Source organism: Salmo salar, chromosome ssa03 (genome assembly GCF_905237065.1).
Source record: "Salmo salar chromosome ssa03, Ssal_v3.1, whole genome shotgun sequence".
In the NCBI taxonomy this organism is placed as follows: domain Eukaryota; kingdom Metazoa; phylum Chordata; class Actinopteri; order Salmoniformes; family Salmonidae; genus Salmo; species Salmo salar.
The window spans coordinates 55,631,798-55,654,082 of record NC_059444.1 but is presented as its reverse complement, the minus strand read 5'-3'; the positions used below and the strand labels follow the sequence as shown (position 1 = coordinate 55,654,082).

At 40.3% G+C, this 22,285-nt stretch overlaps 1 protein-coding gene across 6 annotated transcripts in view; it reads right to left on the bottom strand.

Annotated features, from left to right (window-relative positions):
* Positions 1–22,285, bottom strand: part of LOC106600871 (KAT8 regulatory NSL complex subunit 1) — an 83,088-nt gene that overhangs the window by 53,849 nt on the left and 6,954 nt on the right. For 2 of the 6 annotated variants that reach the window (XM_045714965.1, XM_045714966.1), the window contains exon 2: positions 3,024–3,102. The exons of the other annotated variants lie outside the window; for them this stretch is intronic. The gene's annotated coding sequence lies outside the window, so the exon portion shown is untranslated. The remainder of the gene's footprint in view (positions 1–3,023; positions 3,103–22,285) is intronic. 6 annotated transcript variants of the gene reach the window in all.

The following is a 22,285-nucleotide window of genomic DNA, read 5'->3' as shown; positions in this document are numbered from 1 at the left end:
GCTCCATCATTTCCTATTAGATTAGATTTATTTTTTTTATCACTAAAAGGCAGCGTTATGCTCAGCTTTATAACATTTGTCTACAAAGAATGCAATAATGTAAAGCGATGCAATAATGTAGAGAATCACGTAGGCTTGTCTTACGCAAACGTGTAGCCTACGACTTTATTAGAATGCAAAAACAATGTCCATGTTTCATCTTCAAGATAAATGCAAAGCATTTGCTGGGCTATTTGACCCAGTAAATCAGGCATTCAAACTATTCCCACTTCCTGGGTGTAAAATTCCTTTTTCAACTTGACTCAAAAATTTTTTTTGCAATACTGAATGTTTCTCAACAGGGAGGGTGTTTTATTAACAGTACCAAGTAAATGAGGAAATATTGACCTGTGTCCCTGAATGACACTCCATTCAATATTACTTAACAGCTGCACTATTTTAAGCAACAGCGCTAGCAAGCAGAAAGGCAAGAAGCTCCTAAAAAGAAACTGAAAATGCAAATAGAAACACCTTAAAAATAAGGGCAGCTGCTACGAACTGACGAGGGGAGGAGAGGCATATGTTATATTCGTCCTAATCTTGTGATAATGTTTTACTCAAAATGCCTTGCGTGTGACGGCCATGGATGGGCTGGGACAAGCTGGGACGTGGAGCTGCTGCAGTAGGGGGGAGGGGAGAGGTGTGAGGAAACAAGTTGTCCCCCATCTGGCCAACCACATCTTACTGGACAGGATAACACTGACAACCAATCGAAGCCGAATGACAGTCAAGGCAACCAATTGGATGGTTCTGCATGATTGCTAGGTGGGGAATGTTGAACAGCAATGCAGATTAGGGCATATCTCCTCACAACATTTTGAGGGAAAATGTAAGGGAGAGAAAGAGTGAAAGAGGGGGACGGGAAGGCCTAAGTCATTTGATTTTCTCTCAAGCCATTTCTGGAAGCACTTTTCAGAAATGCTCTTTTGTGAGTTGTTTTCCTAAGGCTGCTTGCTCCCCCATGTTGCTGGTTGAGTGGGGAGATGGCTTAAGTAGTGAATAGATTCTAGAACATTCTGGAGGGGTATGTTTATTTGACATGCATGAGAGGGTCAACTTCCACTGTGCTAATCTGAACCCATCATCTGTACTGCTGCTACCATATGATGAGTGGTCAGGTGGGGGGGTGGAAGGCCCCACATTAAAAGGAGGGATGGAGTCACTCCAGTTGTGGACAGGGTCCCAGGTGTTCATTTTTGTATGGACACACACGTGGTGCGCCATTTGTTCACCCGCACCAGCCGGCAATTGCTAACCCATCTGCAACCACCTGACTATATGTGATAAAGTGAAAGAGGCCTGCACCCGACCCTAACCCGCTAACATATCAAATGTGCCGTGGGCTACAGTCCGAGACGGCAGATTGTTCTTTTGACATAGGGTGCAGGATTTTTTTGTTGCATTATTTAGACATGTTTCTGCTCATAATTTCCAACATTTTTGGTAGGCTGTTAGTCAGCTTGTCTATAATTAGATACACGCTGCTTCTCTTCTGTCATTATACAGTATGCTGCCCTAGAGTACTAAATAAACCCTTGCTCACCAGAATGTCACAAATCGATAAGAGTGAACGCTTCAATCTAGTTGACGTTGGTAAAGTTCTCGGTCATCTCGGATTCTTTCGCGGAGCAGAACCTTTTACGGACCGGGGGAGAAAATGCTACGTTTGACCGATTGTAAGGAAACAGAAAGCTGTGAAAACAACCTAACATGTTTCTGCCAAGATTTCAGTTCCTTCTGGATGCATATTTGATGTGGCTGAAATACTATCAGCTCTTATGATGCTGATGAAGATAGATACCGTCTGTAGAGGTGCTAACAGCGCATTTGCATTCTCTCAAGATGCTGAACGAAATAAATCATATTTCTCCACTCCTGTTCCCTAGTCAAAATGTAGCCTACATTTGGTGCATTATTTTACTGCAAGAAATGCCTTATTCTGCAGGAGTTAATATTAAAGCTATGCGAGGTTATAGACCTAGTCAGTGTCCAGATTTCATTTTCTATTTTACCCATCTGAACAGTAGGCTACAGTTCCCTTGGCGTGCCATAGGCCTATTTGAAGTCCCCATCTTGTGACTGTCGAATTTATATAGCGCCTCACAATCGCCACACATAATCAAAATCGTTCCCAGTCTTTACTATACCCCCCTTTACTTTCAACTCTCCATTTCGCAGCTTCAATGTAGCCTATAAATAGCAGAATAATTATACATTGATGGACTTTGTCCAGGTATTCTTCTCTCTTTATTCAACCCGCCCGCCACCCATCTGCCCTTCCTCCGCACAACATTTCATGACCCTAAACCCGACCAACCCGCGGATATAACCGTGGGGACTGCGGGTTATGAGTCAACCCACGCATCGCACACAGTCTCTGAGGAGTTACTGTACCTTGGTATTGTGTCATGTCAAACTAGACACTAGAACCGTGCAGCTGTGTCAACTATCAACTGAGACAATAGTCAGAGCCAATGGCATAGCAGCACCTAGCAAGGCCAGGGCAGACATAAGCCTATTTAAAGGTGAAGGGAATGATAGATGTTTAATTAAAATGTATGTAGTTCTGTCCTTGAGCTGTTCTTGTCTATTGATGTTCTGTATTATGTCATTCTACATTATGTTTCATGTTTTGCGTGGACCCCAGGAAGAGTAGCTGCTGCTTTTGCGACAGCTAATGGGGATCCTAATATAATACCAAATACACGCTTGATTACCCAACACACACACACACACACACACACACACACACTACTCTAGGGATGGGCACGGTTAATCAAATATCCGGATATCCGAACGGACAGTTTGAATACTAATACTTGATTATTCATTTTTGGAGATTATTTTTTAGGCCTATTTTAACAATGAAAAAAGCTTCATGTAAATGATATTGTTGATGTTACACTGGTACACACAAGGACATACTATGACATTTGAAATGCTTAATTGAGTAAAACAAACTTTAGAATATAGTGTTTACTTACAGCGCATTGAGCTACTGCTGCTTCAGACGCAACGTGGCGTTGACAGTCATTCTTTACAGTTGTGCACTGTAAATGTACCCTACAGGACAAAATAATGGTTTTATTTTCAAGCTCATTTTCACTCCGATGGGCTATGGGTTGCGTTTTACATGAAAAGGTATTTTACTATTATAGTGCATTAAGCCCTACGGTCAGCCCTGACAACGGTATGCTATTTTCTCAACTTCAAACAACGATTAGCCTATAGGCACGCACACCAATGGCGAGCCCTCAAAGACCTGCTGGCACAAATCAATACAACAAAAATTATCACCAGAAAACTTTTGGGGGGAAACATAATCAGCTATATGATGGCAAAACGTCAGATATCTCTTTCACCGTTGCTGTTAGCCAAAAAGTACTACTATAGCACCCTGGAAACTACTGCACACTGTTTGGGACTCATTTATTACACAGATTATGTTGCAAAACAGAAGCAAATGTAACTAAACAGGGAGGAACGTACCTGAATTTGTCCAATATCAATTTGTTTTGGCTAATGATTACACCCCAGCTGTTTGCATTATGATGATTGGTCAATTTTTTATTTATTGCAAATACCCGGAAAATAAATATTGATAGTATTTGAACAGTGAAATAAAGCTCCTGCCCAAGTTACCCCCCACAAAATTAAAATCAGTGCAGCCTGCTCTTTCTCTTCACTGATGATGCGTGTGTTCAGTCTGCCTGTTGCAGGTAGAACATCCTAGCCTATTCATTGACGATAGGCCCTGTTTTACTGAAGTTACGAGACAGTGCGAGGCAAGAAATTCCAAAATACAGCATACTATTGCGAGATACAGCTTTTGATTGCCGATAGATAGAACCCTGCACTGTCTATGCCCATCTATACTGTGCCCCTCCCCTTTCAGTCCCTCGCTAGTTCACTGGGAGTGTTTATGGGAGTGTTTGTGTTCTCGGAAGTACAACTAATTAGTCTCCTCCGTTCCAAAAACACAAAATCTTATGAGTCGATTCTACTAAATGTCTTGGTAAACCACTGTATTTGACTGAGATAGTTTTGTTTTCAGGACAGAGTGGTCTGTGCACAGGCAGCTCAAGATTTGATTGACAGTTCTGGTTGTCTAGAGATAGACATTAATCCCGCTTCAGAAAAAGCATTACTTCACAGACAAGTAAAATGCTGTAGCGCACCCTTAGAAACAAACATGATGTATCCGATGCCCTGTCAAGGGTATGTGTATATGTATGTATAAAAACTGTGGTAGATGTATAACTTCATTGCCCGACCCTAGTGGTCACACATATGCACTGCTTGACTTGGACTGGACTAGGTGCCGGTACTGTTTATATTTTGGTGCAGGAGCTCCACAATACTTTTGAGCTAATATTGTATAAGATGTGCAGGAGCTCAAGCAGTAGAAAATGTGAGGTGCCGGTACTCTGCGCCGGTGAGCTCATGCTCAAGTCAAACACTGTACATACGTAATAGGACCATTATTCTGCATTGTGAATTGATGTGGAATATTATTTTATTTTTTTATTATAATTTTAATGGAAAACCAATTTTAAAAAAAATGGCAGTTCAATTTGTCACATCGATTGTCAGATCCTTGCTCTGTAGAGTGTAGCCTTTTTTGTCAAACTGGACTTTGGTTCCTTCAGAATATGTCCAGATACACCAACTCAAGCAGAGAAATTCACAGTGAAACTCTCATGAAAGGCTCTGACTAGAACCCTATTCCCTAATGGGCCCTGGTCAAAAGCAGTGCACTGTATAGGGAGTAGGGTACCGTTTGGGACGCACTATAGCCTGCCTGCAGCGGAAGCTATGTGGAGGGAAGAGCTAACCCAGCCACCTGCTAGAAGCACATTACTAATACTGCAGCCAGGTTCAATCTCAGTTCACCAAACCTCAATCAAATAATCCTTTCGCCATTCTCAGCACTACAGTAGAAAACAAGAAGGCTACGGTACAACCCCTCCCTGCTCAAATGTATGTGTTCACAATTCCCTGGGGAACGGACAGGGGTGTGAATGACAGTTTGATTCAAGTAGGGTTACATAAATTGAATGTACTTAGTAAAATTATTATGCAAATATGGCCCGAGTTACATAGAACGACAAACAAGATTCATCTAATAGCCCAAAACTGTCAGTATGACAAGAACAACTTGGCACGTTGTCTACCAGAGCTGCCAGTTACCTTTTGTATCAGCTACTGCAGGCCCAGGGTTTCTTAATGGGTGCTTTCCCAAGTGTCTCTACATAGAAAAACATTTAATCAACTTAAGCCTTTGAGAGGCAGCAGGGAGGGACAGATATGAGGGAGTTAGGCTGTCTGGGGAAGTCCCGTCCTACACTCTCCAAACGATGTTACAGTTTGGATGGAGTTAAGAAAGAGAACACTGTTTTCCCATTCAAGGGAGGAAATAATTGTATGTTGACCAAACTTGACATACGCATGTGCTCACAGACACATATGCACGCACACACACACACACACACACACACACACACACACGAGTAGGCTGAAACAACTTGGGCTGTCGCTCAGCGTCACACTCATAATAACCCAGCAGAGTAAAGATCCAGTGAGGGTTTGGAATGTAAGGTGACCTCCGTTGGGCTGTTGTGTCAGAAAGTGAGATCAGACTATGGCAATGACTCAGCAATACCTCACTCTACACTAGGCACCAACTAGACTACAGAGAACATTCTGGAGGATGTTTGATAAAACCAGGGTCAAAAGTAATGCCTATAGCGACTTAGGGTTCCAGTTCAGACGTAGATCAGGGATAGGGAGGAGGAACAGAGCACAGTCATACACCACTCATTCCAGACACCTCTAGCATGTTTATTCACAAGGTGATGTCAGAGACAAGGAGAAAGAGAGAAACAACGAAACATTCACAGCACACATTTACTCGTGACTTAGGCTAATTCCATTGCATACAGTATAGCCTGTTTTTAGCCTCTGGTAATTTCCATGTAAAAGCACCAACATGTGAAGTTCAAGTCAAATCTGGTTCCAAATGAAAGCTAAGAGTCTATATTTTTAACCTGTTAGGGCTAGGGGGCAGTATTGACACGGCCGGATAAAAAACGTACCCGATTTAATCTGGTTACTACTCCTGCCCAGTAACTAGAATATGCATATAATTATTGGCTTTGGATAGAAAACACCCTAAAGTTTCTAAAACTGTTTGAATGGTGTCTGTGAGTATAACAGAACTCATATGGCAGGCAAAAACCTGAGAAGATTCCAAACAGGAAGCGCCCTCTCTGACAAGTTGTTGTTCATCTTGGCTCTTTTTATTGAAGACTGAGGATCTTGGCCGTAACGTGACATTTCCTACGGCTCCCATAGGCTCTCAGAACCCGGGAAAAAGCTGAATGATATCGAGGAAGCCTCTGGCTGAAACACATTATCGCGTTTGGATAGTGGCTGGTCAGAGTACTCTGAGACTCACGCTCGTGCACGAGGGCACGAGATGTATTTATTTTCTCTCTCTTTGTACGTATACAGGCTTTCCCGGTCGGAATAGTATCTCTTTTTTAACGAGAAAAATGGCATAAAAATTGATTTTAAACAGCGGTTGACATGCTTCGAAGTACGGTAATGGAATATTTAGACATTTTTTGTCACGAAATGCGCCATGCTCGCCACCCTTATTTACCCTTTCGGATAGTGTCTTGAACGCACGAACAAAACGCCGCTGTTTGGATATAACAATGGATTATTTGGGACCAAACCAACATTTGTTATTGAAGTAGCAGTCCTGGGAGTGCATTCTGACGAAGAACACCAAAGGTAAATCAAACTTTTCTAATAGTAAATCGGAGTTTGGTGAAGGCTAAACTTGCTGGGTGTCTAAATAGCTAGCCCTGTGATGCCGGGCTATCTACTGAGAATATTGCAAAATGTGCTTTCACCGAAAAGCTATTTTAAAAATCGGACATATCGAGTGCATAGAGGAGTTCTGTATCTATAATTCTTAAAATAATTGTTGTGTTTTTTGTGAACGTTTATCGTGAGTAATTTAGTAAATTCACCGGCAGTGTTCGGTGGGAATGCTAGTCACATGCTAGTCACATGCTAATGTAAAAAGCTGGTTTTTGATATATGAACTTGATTGAACAAAACATGCATGCATTGTATAACATAATGTCCTAGGGTTGTCATCTGATGAAGATCAAAGGTTAGTGCTGCATTTAGCTGTGGTTTGGGTTTATGTGACATTATATGCTAGCTTGAAAAATGGGTGTCTGATTATTTCTGGCTGGGTACTCTGCTGACATAATCTAATGTTTTGCTTTCGTTGTAAAGCCTTTTTGAAATCGGACAGTGTGGTTAGATTAACGAGAAGTCTTGTCTTTAACCTGTTAGGGCTAGGGGGCAGTATTTGCACGGCTGGATAAAAAAATTTACCCGATTTAATCTGGTTACTAATCCTACCCAGTAACTAGAATATGCATATACTTATTATATATGGATAGAAAACACCCTAAAGTTTCTAAAACTGTTTGAATGGTGTCTGTGAGTATAACAGAACTCATTTGGCAGGCAAAACCCTGAGACAGATTCTGACAGGAAGTGGATACCTGATGTGTTGTATTACCTTTAAACCTATGCCATTGAAAAACACAGGGGCTGAGGAATATTTTGGCACTTCCTATTGCTTCCACTAGATGTCACCAGCCTTTACAAAGTGTTTTGAGTCTTCTGGAGGGAGATCTGACCGAACAAGAGCCATGGAACGATGATGGCCCATTAGACACCTGGCGCGCGAGTTCATGTTGGGTACCCTCGTTCCAATACGTTATAAAAGAGAATGCATTCGTCCACCTTGAATATTATTCATGTTCTGGTTAAAAAAGGCCCTAATGATTTATGCTATACAACGTTTGACATGTAAATATATTTTTTCCCCTCGTTCATGAAGTGAAGTCCGGCGGGCTTAGATCATGTGCTAACAAGACGGAGATTTTTGGACATAAATGATGAGCTTTTTTGAACAAAACTACATTCGTTATGGACCTGTGATACCTGGAAGTGACATCTGATGAAGAGAATCAAAGGTAATGGATTATTTACATAGTATTTTCGATTTTAGATCTCCCAAACATGGCGGCTAGTCTGTATCGCAACGCGTATTTTTCTGGGCGCAGTGCTCAGATTATTGCAAAGTGTGATTTCCCAGTAAGGTTATTTTTAAATCTGGCAAGTTGATTGCCTTCAAGAGATGTAAATCTATAATTCTTTAAATGACAATATAATATTTTACCAATGTTTTCTAATTTTAATTATTTAATTTGTGGTGCTGACTTGACTGCCGGTTATTGGAGGGAAACGATTTCCTGAACATCAACGCCACAGTAAAACGCTGTTTTTGGATATAAATATGAACTTGATAGAACTAAAAATGCATGCATTGTCTAACATAATGTCCTAGGAGTGTCATCTGTTGGAGATTGTAAAAGGTTAGTGCATAATTTTAGCTGATTTTATGGTTTTGGTGACGCCTGTCTTTGAATTGGCACAACATTACACACAACTCTTGTAAATGTACTGTCCTAACATACTCTAAATTTATGCTTTCGCCGTAAAACCTTTTTGAAATCGTAAAACGTGGTTAGATTAAGGAGATGTTTATCTTTCAAAGGGTGTAAAATAGTTGTATGTTTGAAAAATTTGAATTTTGACATTTATTTGGATTCAAATTTGCCGCTCTTGAAATGCACCTGCTGTTGATGGAGTGCACCACGGGTGGGACGCAAGGTTAAAATGGTGTAAAATAGTCATATGTTTGAAAAATTGAAGTTTTTGCATTTTTGAGATATTTGAATAACGCGCCACGGGATTACACTGGCTGTTGAGTAGGTGGGACGCAAGCGCCCCACCTAGCCCATAGAGGTTAATAAAAGGCATTTGAAATATATCAAAACACAATAAATGAAGAAAACCCCTGCCAACTAATATCAGCACTTACATTTTGTTTAACCTGTTAGGGCTAGGGGGCAGTATTTGCACAGCCGGATAAAAAACGTACCCGATTTAATCTGGTTACTACTCCTGCCCAGTAACTAGAATATGCATATAATTGTTTGATTTGGATAGAAAACACCCTAAAGTTTCTAAAACGGTTTGAATGGTGTCTGTGAGTATAACAGAACTCATATGGCAGTCAAAACCCTGAGACAAATCCTGACAGGAAACTGAAATCTGATGTGTGGATATCACTTCAAACATTTGCCATTGAAACACACAGGGGCTTGCAATTCATTTAGCACTTCCTATGGCTTCCACTAGATGTCCCCAGTCTTTACAAAGTGGTTTGAGCCTCCTACCATCAAAATTGACTGAAAGAGAGGATGTTTACCTTGGTCACAGGGGATGGGCCATTACCATTGTGACTTCGGCGCCCATGGGTACTCTCCCTTTTCGAAACGTTTTGAAAGACGATGCAACCGTCCCAATGGAATATTATTGAAGCCCTGGTTGAAAAAGCCCCTAAAGATTTATGTTATACAACGTTTGACATGTTTGAACGAACTTAAATATATTTTTTTTGCTCATTCCTGACGACAAAACTACATTTGTTATGGACCTGGGATTCCTAGACGTGCCTTCTGATATAAGATAATCAAAGGCAAGGGATTATTTACAATAGTATTTTTGATGGTTGATCGTTCCAAGATGGTTCCAACATAGACTTCTTTTCTGGACATACCACGTCGTTTATTGCAAAGTGTGATTTCCCAGTAAAGTTATTTTTAAATCTGGCAAAGAGATGGCATTCAAGACATGTTAACCTCTATGGGCTAGGTGGGACGCTAGCGTGCCACCCGTGGTGCACTCCATCAACAGCAGGTGCATTTCAAGAGCGGCAAATTTGAATCCAAATAAATGTCAAAATTCAAATTTTTAAAAAATACAACTATTTTACACCATTTGAAAGATAAACATCTCCTTAATCTAACCACGTTTTACGATTTCAAAAAGGTTTTTACGGCGAAAGCATAAATTTAGAGTATGTTAGGACAGTACATTTACAAGAGTTGTGTGTAATGTTTTGTCAAGTCAAAGACAGGGTCACCAAAACCATAAAACCAGCTAAAATGATGCACTAACCTTTTACAATCTCCATCAGATGACACTCCTAGGACATTATGTTAGACAATGCATGCATTTTTAGTTCTATCAAGTTCATATTTATATCCAAAAACCGCGTTTTACTATGGCATTGATGTTGAGGAAATCGTTTCCCTCCAATAACCGGCAGTCAAGTCAGCGCCACAAATTAAATAATTAAAATTAGAAAACATTGGTAAAATATTATATTGTCATTTAAAGAATTATAGATTTACATCTCTTGAACGCAATCAACTTGCCAGATTTAAAAATAACCTTACTGGGAAATCACACTTTGCAATAATCTGAGCACTGCGCCCAGAAAAATACGCGTTGCGATACAGACTAGACGTCATGTTGGGGAGATCTAAAATCGAAAATACTATGTAAATAATCCATTACCTTTGATTCTCTTCATCAGATGTCACTTCCAGGTATCACAGGTCCATAACGAATGTAGTTTTGTTCAAAAAAGCTCATCATTTATGTCCAAAAATCTCCGTCTTGTTAGCACATGATCTAAGCCAGCCGGACTTCTCGTCATGAACGAGGGGAAAAAATATATTTACGTTCGTTCAAACATGTCAAACGTTGTATAGCATAAATCATTAGGGCCTTTTTAACCAGAACATGAATAATATTCAAGGTGGACGAATGCATACTCTTTTATAACGTATTGGAACGAGGGTACCCAACATGAACTCGCGCGCCAGGTGTCTAATGGGACATCATCGTTCCATGGCTCTTGTTCGGTCAGATCTCCCTCCAGAAGACTCAAAACACTTTGTAAAGGCTGGTGACATCTAGTGGAAGCAATAGGAAGTGCCAAAATATTCCTCAGCCCCTGTGTTTTTCAATGGGATAGGTTTAAAGTCAATACAACACATCAGGTATCCACTTCCTGTCAGAAAATGTCTCAGGGTTTTGCCTGCCAAATGAGTTCTGTTATACTCACAGACACCATTCAAACAGATTTAGACACTTTAGAGTGTTTTCTATCCATATATAATAAGTATATGCATATTCTAGTTACTGGGTAGGATTAGTAACCAGATTAAATCGGGTACATTTTTTTATCCAGACGTGCAAATGCTGCCCCCTAGCCCTAACAGGTTAATCTATAAGTCTTTGAATGACAATATTACATTTTAACAATGTTTTAGAATAGTAATTTTGTAAATTGTAGCGCTGATCATCGGAAGCATTTGAGGGAAAAGATTTTCTGAACGTCATGCGCCGATGTAAAATGCTGTTTTTATACATAAATATGAACTTTATCGAACAAAAAAATGCATGCGTTGTGTAACATGATGTCCTAGGAGTGTCATCTGATGAAGGTTGTCAAAGGTTAGTGCTGCATTTAGCTGTGTTTTGGGTATTTGTGATGCATGCTAGTTGCTTTGAAAATGGCTGTGTGATTATTTCTGGCTGGGTACTCTGCTGACATAATCTAATGTTTTGCTTTTGCTGTAAAGCCTTTTTGAAATCGGACAACGTGGTTCGATTCAGGAGAGGTGTATCTATAAAACGGTGTAAAATAGTAATATGTTTGAGAAATTGAAGTTATAGCATTTGAGGTTTTGCATTTAGCGCGACGTGATTCCACTGGCTGTTGATTAGGGTGGGACGCAAGCGTCCCACTGGCCCAGACAGGTTAACCTCTGGGCTTGGCGGGACGAATTTGTCCCACCTACGTAACAGCCACTTTAAGCCTGTGGCGCGATTTTCAAAACCTTAAAAATCCTATTACTTCAATTTCTCAAACATATGACTATTTCACAGCTATTTAAAGACAAGACTCTCGTTAATCTAACCACTGTCCGATTTCAAAAAGGCTTTACAACGAAAGCAAAACATTAGATTATGTCAGCAGAGTACCAAGCCAGAAATAATCAGACACCCATTTTTCAAGCTAGCATATGTCACATAAACCCAGAAGACAGCTAAATGCAGTACTAACCTTTGATGATCTTCATCAGATGACAACCCTAGGACATTATGTTATACAATACATGCATGTTTTGTTCAATCAAAAACCAGCTTTTTACATTAGCATGTGACGTTCAGAACTAGCATACCCCCCGCAAACTTCCGGAGGAATTCGCTAACATTTTACTAAATTACTCACGATAAACGTTCACAAAAAGCATAACAATTATTTTAAGAATTATAGATACAGACCTCCTCTATGCACTCGATATGTCCGATTTTAAAATAGCTTTTTGGTGAAAGCACATTTTGCAATATTCTAAGTACATAGCCCAGGCATCACGGGCTAGCTATTTAGACACCCGGCAAGTTTAGCACTCACCATAATCATATTTACTATTATAAAAGTTTGATTACCTTTTGTTGTCTTTGTCAGAATGCACTCCCAGGACTGCTACTTCAATAACAAATGTTGGTTTGGTCCCAAATAATCCATCATTATATCCGAATAGCGGCGTTTTGTTCGTGCGTCCCAGACACTATCTGAAATGGTAAATCAGGGTCGTGCGCATGGCGCAATTCGTGACAAAAAATGTCTAAATATTCCATTACCATACTTCGAAGCATGTCAACCGCTGTTTAAAATCCATTTTTATGCCATTTTTCTCGTAAAAAAGCGATAATATTCCGACCGGGAATGTCCATTTAGCTAAACTGAGGAAAGTAAACAAAGCTTTCGGTCGACGCGGGCACGCGCCTGAGTCTCACAGTACTGTAACCAGCCACTACCCAAACGCGCTACTTTGTTTCAGCCAGAGCCTGCAAAGCCACGATTCAGCTTTTTGCCGCCTTCTGAGACCCTATGGCAGCCGTAGGAAGTGTCACGGGACAGCTAAGATCCTCACTCTTCAATAAACAGAGACAAGAAGAACGACACCTTGTCAGACAGGCCACTTCCTGCCTGAAACCTTGTCAGGTTTTTGCCTGCCATATGAGTTCTGTTATACTCACAGACACCATTCAAACAGTTTTAGAAACTTTAGGGTGTTTTCTATCCATATGTAATAAGTATATGCATATTCTAGTTACTGGGTAGGAGTGGTAACCAGATTAAATCGGGTACGTTTTTTATCCAGCCGTGTCAATACTGCCCCCTATCCTAAACAGGTTAAGAAACATTGGCCTGTGCCTTGAAATTCCGTTACCAAAAACCCACATATCTTTAAGATATTTTCTAATTTCTCTCGCTCATTAGGTAGGATAATGAAAGTTCACAGAAGTAATAAGTAAAAAAGGTAGAAACCATATCTATTTGGTTCCTTAATTATTAAGTGATTAAAACTTGTAATTAACCAAATTGATAACAGAATTTCCTTAAAAATCAGTAAATGAATTACAGCAATTGAATTGGCTACAATGGGAAATCATAGCAGTCAATCCAGTCTTCCCTTCCATTGGTATATTATTACGTTCAACTCATAACCATTTTCATTGTTGGCTGGTGGTCAAAGCTCTCTCTTTCTCTCAAATACATAATAAACAAAAGTGAACCTAACAATTAAAAATGTCAACTCAAAAGTTTCAAAAGGAACAGAGACATTTCAAACGTCACATGGCTATGTACAGTGTTATAACAATGTGCAAGTAGTTGAGGTACAAAAGGGAAAATAAATAAATATAGGTTCTATTTACAATGGCGTTTGTTCTTCACTGGTTGCCCTTTTCTTGTAGCAACGGGTGATAAATCTTGCTGCTGTGATGGCACACCGCGGTATTTCACCCAAAATATATGGGAGTTAACCTGTTGTGGTATAGGGGGCAGTATTTTCACGGCCGGATAAAAAACGTACCCGATTTAATCTGGTTACTACTCTAAAACACTCTAAAGTTTCTAAAACGGTTTGAATGGTGTCTGTGAGTATAACAGAACTCATATGGCAGGCCAAAACCTGAGAAGATTCCATGCAGGAAGTGTCCTGTCTGACAATTTGTTGTCCTTCTGTTGCATCTCTATCGAAATTACAGCATCTGTGCTGTAACGTGACACTTTCTAAGGCTTCAATTGGCTCTCTAAAGCCACCAGAAAGTGGAATGGGGTGTCTGCTGTCTCTGGGCAAAGTACAGCAGCAGAGTTTGTAAGTGGTCAGCCTGGGGACAGTGAGACTGGAGATGCGTGGTCACGAGAATTCTCCATTTTTTTCTTTCAGTCTGTGAATGAATACAACGTTGCCCGGTTGGAATATTATCGCTATTTTACAAGTAGCATAAAAATTGATTTTAAACCGTGTTTGACATGCTTGTCACGAAAGGCGCTCACGCGTCACCGTTTAGATAGTTACCTGAACGCATGAACAAAACGGCGGTATTTGGATATAACTATGGATTATTTAGAACCAAAACAATATTTGTTGTTGAAGTAGAAGTCCTGGGAGTGCATTCTGACAAAGAACAGCAAAGGTAATCCAATTTTTCTAATAGTAATTCTGAGTTTAGGTGACCCCGAAGTTGGCGGATGTCAAAATAGCTAGCCGTGATGGCCGAGCTATGTACTCAGAATATTGCAAAATGTGCTTTCGCCGAAAAGCTATTTTAAAATAGGACATAGCGATTGCATAAAGGAGTTCTGTATCTATAATTTTTTAATAATTGTTATGCATTTTGTCAACGCAAGGAAGAAGCCACTGCTCCAAAACCACCATAAAAAAGACAGACCACGGTTTCAACTGCACATGGGGACAAAGATTGTACTTTTTGGAGAAATGTCCTCTGGTCTGATTAAACAAATATAGAACTGTTTGGCCATAATGACCAACGTTGTGTTTGGAGGGAAAAGGGGGAGGCTTGCAAGCCGAAGAACACCATCCCAACCGTGAAGCACGGGGGTGGCAGCATCATGTTGTGGAGGTGCTTTGCTGCAGGAGGGACTGGTGCAGTCCACAAAATAGATGGCATCATGAGGAAGGAAAATTATGTGGATATATTGAAACCACATCTCAAGACATCAGTCAGGAAGTTAAAGCTTGGTCGCAAATGGGTCTTCCAAATGGACAATGACCCCAAGCACACTCCAAAGTTGTGGGAAAATGGCTTAAGGACAACAAAGCCAAGGTCTTGGAGCGGCCATCACAAAGCCCTGACCTCAATCCGATAGAAAATTTGTGGGCAGAACTGAAAGAGTGTGCGACCAAGGAGGCCAACAAACCTGACTCAGTTACACCAGCTCTGTCAGGAGGAATGGGCCAAAATTCACCCAACTTATTGTGGGAAGCTTGGGGAAGGTTACCCGAAACATTTGACCCAAGTTAAACAATTTAAAGGCAATGCTACCAAATACTAATTGAGTGTATGTCAACTTCTGACCCACTGGAAATGTGATGAAAGAAATGCAAGCTGAAATAAATCATTCTCTCTACTATTATTCGGACATTTCACATTTTTAAAATAAAGTGGTGATCGTAACTGACCTAAGACAGGGAATTCTTACTAGGATTAAATGTCAGGAATTGTGAAAAACGGAGTTTAAATGTATTTGGCTAAGGTGTATGTAAACTTCGTACTTCAACTGTATGCAATATTATGAACTGGGTGGTTTAAGCCCTGAATGCTGACTGGCTGACAGCCGTGGTATGTCAGACCGTATACCACAGGTATGACAAAACACTTATTTTTACTGCTCCAATGCCGTTGGTAAAAAGTTTATAATAGCATTAAGGCACCTCGGGGGTTTGTGATATATGGCCAATATACCACGGCTAAGGGCTGTGTCCAGGCACACTGCGTTGCGCATAAGAACAGCCCTTAGCCGTGGTATATTGGCCATATACCACACCCTCTCGGGCCTTATTGGTTAAATATATATCCCACCTTGTGTGACACGCAGCAACTACTTGGCTGGGGAGCTGTGATTGAAGTGCTGAAGATACCAATTAAAAGCTGCAGTAATTTATTTTTAAGTCTACTAAATTCTGCTGAGTGCCCTTGTTGCCACAGTAACCTCCCGCCTTTAAAGGGGTAGCTGATATTTTGGTTAAAAGACTCGGGTCACAAAACATGCAATAAGAACACGCAATATACCACACCACTTCTTACTAGTAATCCATTTATAATATATCTTTGTGTGTGTAATTATGGCGAAAAACATGGCTGGTAAAAAAAAATCTAAGTGGCGGTGTTCAGACTTTTTTTTTTGGTCCACTGTGGCCGGTGGTTGTTTTGGCCTCCATGGCCTGCTTCAGATAAAAAGATCAAACATTTCAAAACAATGGACAGCATTGTCTATTGAAAAAGACAGGTCTAGTGGTTAATACTAACTGCAATCCGTTTATTTTTTCGCTTGACGATTTCATAACATGCATCAGAAGAGAACTATGCAAGAACAGGGGGGGTGTTGTAAGGCAAATAAACATGGAAGAAAGTGCAGATATGTGGCTGATGTAACGTGGTCAAAGGTGCTGGCACATATCCAGGATAAGCCCATAAAGGCTAGCTCAAAGATCTATCAAAGCTCGTCACACACACACAATACCATTTTTGTATTAGTGTTATTTACTTATTAAATATGTTATGACAGTACTTAGGAAAATGTATCTGTTGTCTTAACGCCCTACTACTATGGCATTCATAAGCCTAAAAAGTGTTGAACAATATCAGGAAGTCTTGAAATAGCCATGCTGAAAAGCTGAGTAGATTTTTTTGTACTGTAGTTTAGTGATTGAGATATTTATTAACTGCTGGGGCTACAAAGACAAAGAGCTGTCACAGCCGTGACCTTTGAGAGGCCTCCTGCAGGGGACCAATCAGACTGTCAATCACAGACTGAAGAGAAGGTGGGAAAGAGGACAGCTCACATCTCAATGAACTGACGAAGACCGTCATTTCGACTCAAAAACACATGTTAGGCTGTCAAACATATGTCCTCCACTCTCCAGCCTCCTCCAGTTATTCTGAGGGCATAAACTAACAAGAGGAAAGATGGAGACTGTCTCCTGTCATATGATGACCTCGCTCCAATAGGGCCTTGTTCGGGCAGATAATTAACAGAAGCCTACGGGAGTTAAACGAGAGAGTGGTCTAGTCCCTAAATAATGATCCTGAAGAAAAACAATGCTGGATGTTTTGATGAAGGCAACCGAAAGCTTAAAAAACTACATTTTTAAAGTAAACACTGCAAAGGCCAGCCTTCAAAACTAGATCATGGGGTTGCGTCATCTCATTTATTTTTGTTGTGGTTGTCACATCCCATTAACGCACTGAAAAAAAAGCACCATTGAATTTGACACATTTATTCCACCTATACAACCAGGCAAGCAAGAGTTGTTACATGTTACACATGTTGTTACGAACAAATCAATATTCTCATGGACAACCCTGAGCCACATTGCTCGCCAGGCATGGCGGTGTGCGGAGCCGAGCATTGGAAACAGGACTCCTGAGAGAGCCCTTTAAGACCAACCCTCCCAGTCTAACCAGTTGCAGGCGTATAAGAAGCACCACCCACCCAGCGATACCCTGTCCAACCAAACGCAGGCTTCGTTTAGGACATTCCCCGCGATGATGCGTATTTCACACGATCACCTTATTCTGATTAGGCCCCTGCCACCAAGTCAGGTTCCGTATTCTACACCCGTCGACCCCTATTCTGAACACAATGCAAAGAGGTCATTAAAATGTGGCTATTCTTCGGTGGAGGCAGCCATCGCAGAGGCAGCACCAGTAAAACCTGAAATGGATCAACCTCCAGTAGAGAGGAAAGTATGTAGACTATGCTAAAAAGGTTTAAATTAGGAAAACAGGCTAGTAATTTTGTCATAACACAATATACTGTATTTACCATTGATGATGGTTAAGCATAAAGGTCTAATGTTGGTCGAAAACATTATTACCAATCATAATCAAAATGCTAAATAGGGCCTAACGGTAAGAATTATGTATTTATATATATTCTACCTATTGACAGAAGCATCAAATGGTTATCCCTCACCTGGTCCAGTACCAGGTAAATCCATCAGACTCTCCAGCTACTCGTATTGCAGCTGAAGGTCGTAACCTTTATCTCTGCAATCCGTGGAAACCGACTACATGCTGCAGTTAATGTGTCCGGATCAAAGTTCCCATAATGACTGTGTGTGTGTCCATGCATAGGCCTGTGTGTGATGTGTGTGTGTGTGTCAGAGCATGTGAGAGTAGTTCAGCTGTTGGAAGCTCATGGAGTGGTGCGAAACGCTTCATGTCCTTTCCTACAGCTCTGCTAAAAAAACGCTCCGCACTAACAGAAAAAAATAATACAACTCCGCTCCATTCATTAAAATCACAATTTAACCAACACCCATCTATTTTTTTTCCTTGGCTCTACCAATTTGTTTTAAAGTATTGAAACCAAACCATATGGATTTGAATGAAAAGTATTTGAATAAACATGAACAGGTGAATGTAAGAAGCGAACATCAATTAAAATAGGCTACATGTGTTATTAAAACAGCATATAAACACTAAATAGGTCAGAACCCAGACAGGAAAACTAAGGAATGAAAATGAATTATTTAGGCTATATTATTTCAAGGCTATAGCCTACAAAGACATACACTGTGAAGCATTTGCGAGTGTGACAACAGGCTGGTAGGGACATAAAGCTCTCAGCATTTAAACATCACGTTGTATTACATCATTATAGTCTATAAATTGTACATATAGGCTGTGACTTACTTATAATTAAATACAAATGAAAGAAATTCTCAGTACCTTTGAATTCCTTTTTTGAAACACAAGTTTGGCCAGTCTGTGGCGTCAGGCTCATGTGATGGTGCCTGGAGAGCTGGCCAGCAGTGGAGAACACCCTCTACACTTACAGAGCCACTGGGGATGCTAAACACCCTTTTGGCCACTCTTACCAGGTTGGGCAGAGATGCAGAGTTGTTGTTTTTATTTTTCTATTAGGAGGCCTAAAGGTTTTTAGGCACAATAACCCAATCAAAACGGAAAGCTCATTGAACGTGGGAATATGCCAGGCCTATTGGGCCAAAATCTATTATGGCCTGTTGTAAAGATAACGGAAATTAATGAAACGTTTAAGAGACCTGATTTTTTGTTTAGAGATACTTTGCTACAATGACACACTTCGTTATCTACCCACCTCATTCCTTTCTTTTAGCATGTGCACATAGTAAGTACACGTCATACTTTTGGGATAAGCGCATTTTCAGATTCCACGATGATTATTTAGTTGTAGACACTCCCTCTCTTGGCCTTGGTCCTCATCTTTATAAGTCACCTTGATTTAGCCCCTGTGTTTTATTAGTTTCTTTATGAAAATATTTAGCAAACTCCATGACAGTAGATAAAGCAAGGGGCTAGAGCAGCACACAAGTAGATTACAAATGCAAGCTGGGGTGGGGCGCTACTGGAGCGAAATTGGAGCACATTTGTTGTTCCTCAACATCGAGACACTTGCGTTCAGTCTGCATGGTCAATGCAGCGCATGCAACAGTATTGATGACAATGATACTGTTTTCACTTTGGTCCTTAATATAAATCCACTAGTGTTCTGTAATTACACTTAGTTTGTGTTTATTACATCGGCAAACAGCTAGTTTGTCTTTTTTTTAGAAAGTTGGGCCTAAATCTGGTTAGCTGCTAATGCTAATCGCTAACTAGCTAATAAATGTACTGAGTCAGAGCAAACGTAACTAACTATACAGCCTGATAATACCAGAGATGGTGTAGACCTAAATCAGCATGTTGTTTGTGCAACAGTATCTTCTAAATCAAAGAAGAATATGCGAAGCAAGAATGTGTTTGCTACATGAAGTAGCTAAGAGAAAACATTCAATGTAGGCAAAGATTATAGGGTCCCTTAAAACTTCATCGGGGTAGGGGGCAGTATTTTGACGTCCGGATGAAAAGCGTGCCCGTAGTAAACTGCCTGCTAATCAGGATTTGGATAGACAACACTGAAGTTTCTAAAACTGTTTGAATGATGTCTGAGTATAACAGAACGCATATGGCATGCAAAAAACCTGAGAAAAAAATCCAACCAGGAAGTGGGCAATCTGAGGTTTGTAGTTTTTCAAGTGATTGCCTATCCAGTATACAGTGTCTGTGTGGTCATTTTGCACTTCCTAAGGCTTCCACTAGATGTCAACAGTCTTTAGAACGTTGTTTCATGCTTCTACTGTGAATGGGCAGAGAATAAGAGCCATTGGAATCAGATGACTGAGAAAATGACATGAGCTCAGACAGGCGCACGCCCGTGAGAGTTAGGTGTGTTCCTTTTCATTTCTGAAGACAATGGAATTGTCCGGTTGGAATATTATCGAAGAGTTATGTAAAAATCATCCTAAAGATTGATGCTATACATCGTTTGACATGTTTCTACAAACTGTAATATAACTGACTTTGTCTGAACTTACTGCGCGAGCACAGTGCATTTGGAACGCTGGACTGAACGCGTGAACAAAAAGGAGGTATTTCGACATAAATATGGACTATCGAAACAAAACAAACATTTATTGTGGAACTGGGATTCCTGGGAGTGCATTCCGATGAAGATCAAAGGTAAGTGAATATTTACGTCATTTGTGACTTCTGTTGACTCCAAAATGGCAGGTATCTGTATGGCTTTTTTTTTTTTATGTCTGAGAGCTGTACTCAGATTATTGCAACGTGTGCTTTCGCCGTCAAACTTTTTTGAAATCTGACACAGCGGTTGCATTAAGGAGAAGTGCATCTATAATTCTTTGAATAACAGTTGTATATTTTATCAACATTTATGATGAGTATTTCTGTAAATTGATGTGCACGCTAGCGTCCCACATACCCCAGAGAGGTTAACCTGTTTAGGATAGGGGGCAGTATTTTCACAGCAGGATAAAAACATACCTGATTTAATCTGGTTATTACTCCTGCCCAGAAACTAGAATATGCATATAATTGTTTGATTTGGATAGAAAACACCCTATAGTTTCTAAAACTGTTTGAATGGTGTCTGTGTATAACAGAACTCATATGGCAGGCCAAAACCTGAGAAGATTCCATACAGGAAGTGCCCTCTGACCATTTCTTGGCCTTCTATAGCCTCTTTATCAAAAACAGAGGATCTCTGCTGTAACGTGACATTTTCTAAGGCTCCCAGAGGCTCCCAGAAGGCGCCAGAACAGGGAATGATGACTCTGCAGTCCCTGGGCGAAAAACAGTAGGGCTTCTGGAAAGTGGTCGTTCTGAAAACAATGACACGGGTGCGCGCGTGCATGTGAAGACTCCATTTTCAATTTTCAGTGTTTGAACGAAAACAAGGTCTCCCGGTCGGAATATTATCGCTATTTTACGAGAAAAATCGCATAAAAATTGATTTTAAACAGCGTTTGACATGCTTCGAAGTACGGTAATGGAATATTTTGAATTTTTTTGTCACGATACGCGCCGGCGCGTCACCCTTTGGATAGTGTCTTGAACACAAGAACAAAAAACTGAGCTATTTGGATATAACTATGGATTATTTGGAACCAAAACAACATTGGGTGTTGAAGTAGAAGTACTAGGAGTGCATTCTGACGAAGAACAGCAAAGGTAATCCAATTTTTTTTATAGTAAATCTGAGTTTGGTGAGTGCCAAACTTGGTGGGTGTCAAAATAGCTAGCCATGATGGCCAGGCTATCTACTCAGAATATTGCAAAATGTGCTTTCACCGAAAAGCTATTTTAAAAATCGGACACCGCGATTGCATAAAGGAGTTCTGTATCTATAATTCTTAAAATAATTATGTTTTTTTGTGAAGGTCTATCGTGAGTAATTTAGTAAATTCACCGGAAGTGTTCGGTGGGTATGCTAGTTCTGAACGTCATATGCTAATGTAAAAAGCTGGTTTTTGATATAAATATGAACTTGATTGAACAAAACATGCATTCATTGTATAACAATGTCCTAGGAGTGTCATCTGATGAAGATCATCAAAGGTTAGTGCTGCATTTAGCTGTGGTTTTGGTTTTTGTGACATTATATGCTAGCTTGAAAAATGGGTGTGTGATTATTTCTGGCTGGGTACTCTGACATAATCTAATGTTTTGCTTTCGTTGTAAAGCCTTTTTGAAATCGGACGATGTGGTTAGATAAAGGACAGTCTTGTCTTTAAAATAGTGTAAAATAGTCATATGTTTGAAAAATTGAAGTTTTGGGATTTTTGAGGAGTTTGTAATTCGCGCCACG